Below are 1,815 nucleotides of genomic sequence, written 5' to 3' on the forward strand. Positions count from 1 at the left end.
CATCCCCTCTGCAGGCCGCCCTGCGCGGAGGGGGGATGGTGGCTTCACATCCCTGCCTGCTCCCGGGGCGAGCGGGCTCGAAGGTTGGGCCCATTGGGAAGGGGCCAGGAGGCAGGTGCCCACCCGGGCCCCCGGGGGCCCTGGCGGGCAGACCCGGGCGCTGCCTTCCCCGTCTCGCGATCGCCGGACCTCACGGAGGTCTGACCCAGCAAACCCGGAGAAAAAAGGACCATCGGGAAGGGGCTGAGAGGCAGGTGCGTACCCGTGCCCCTGGGGGCCCCGGCGGGCAGGCCCGGGTGCTGCCTTCCCCCTTCTCGGCATCGCCGGACCTCACGGAGGTCTGACCCAGCAAACTCGGAGTAAAAGGACCATCGGGAAGGGGGCTGAGAGGCAGGTGTGCGTACCCGGGCCCCTGGGGGCCCTGCATCATGCGGGCCCGGGTGCTGCCTTCCCCTGTCTCGGGATCTCCGGACCTCACAGGGGTCTGACCCAGAAAATTCAGAAAGAAAGGACCATCGGGAAGGGGCTGAGAGGCAGGAGCGTACCCGGGCCCCTGGGGGCCCCGGCGGGCGGGCCCGGGTGCTGCCTTCCCCCGTCTCGGGATAGCCGGACCTCACGGAGGTCTGACCCAGCAAACTCGAAGAAAAAGGACCATCGGGAAGGGGGCTGAGAGGCGTGTGTGCGTACCCGGGCCCCTGGGGGCTCGCATCGGGCAGGCCCGGGTGCTGCTTTCCCCTGTCTCAGAATCGGCAGACCTCACGGAGGTCTGACTGACCCTCTCCCTAGTAATCCTAGGAAAATTATCCCCCTTTCTTGTAATCTGTGCACACGAGGTGACAGAGGGGACCCAAGGTGCGAATGTACCCGACCTCCTGGAGCACTCGCTGGGATCCGGGAGGCAAATGGACCCTCATCGAGACTTCCAGGCAAGCCCGGCCACCTGGTCACCCCATTGGAAAGCATTGCGCGCGACCAGATGGCTGAGGGGACAGGCGCGACCTGATGGCCGAAGGGACATGCGCGACCAGATGGCCGAGGGGACAGGCGCGACCAGATGGCCGAGGGGACAGGCACGACCAGATGGCCGGGCACGAAAGGGAAGCCATCTGGTCGCTCTGTGCCCCAACGAAAGAGTGAGCGGGCGCAGGGGCATGGGGGACCGGAGGCCCAGGGCCCCAGCTGGGCCCCAGCCATGGAGGCTGCGTGGGGGACCCGACGTGCCCTCAGACCCGGGGCCCGCGGACACCTTGACAAGCAGGGGAGGCCTGCACGGGACCGACAGACCCCAGTCCCGGGCCCTTGGCAGAGCAGCAGGCCAGGGGACGGGGCCCAGGGCCGTAGCACCCTCCTCGGGGCCCGGCCGGGCCCCTGGACCCAGCCGGGGCTCCCAGGCCCCGAGGCGCAGGGGAAGCATCCCCGGGCCCTCCGGACCCCGTCCCGGGCACCCTGCCACGTGACTGGACCCAGGACGGAGCCCGGGGTGGGGAGGCCGCCCTCCCCGGGGCCCCCAGGGGCCCGGCCGGAGCTCCTGAACCCAGACAAGCAAGGGGAGGCTCCCCGGCCACAACGGAACCCCGTCCCGGGCCTTTGGCAGTGCCGCGGGACGGGGGCCGGGGCCGGAGACCCCGACCAGGGGCCCAGCGGGGCCCCTGGACCCAGCCGGGGCTCCCAGGCCCGGACCCGCAGGGGAAGCCTCCCCGGGCCCTCCGGACCCCGTCCCGGGAACCCTGCCACGTGACAGGACCCAGGACGGAGCCCGGGGTGGGGAGGCCGCCCTCCCTGGGGCCCTCAGGGGCCCCGGCCGAAGCTCCTGAA

The sequence above is a fragment of the Triturus cristatus genome, chromosome 4_1, assembly GCF_964204655.1.
Source record: "Triturus cristatus chromosome 4_1, aTriCri1.1, whole genome shotgun sequence".
NCBI lineage: Eukaryota > Metazoa > Chordata > Amphibia > Caudata > Salamandridae > Triturus > Triturus cristatus.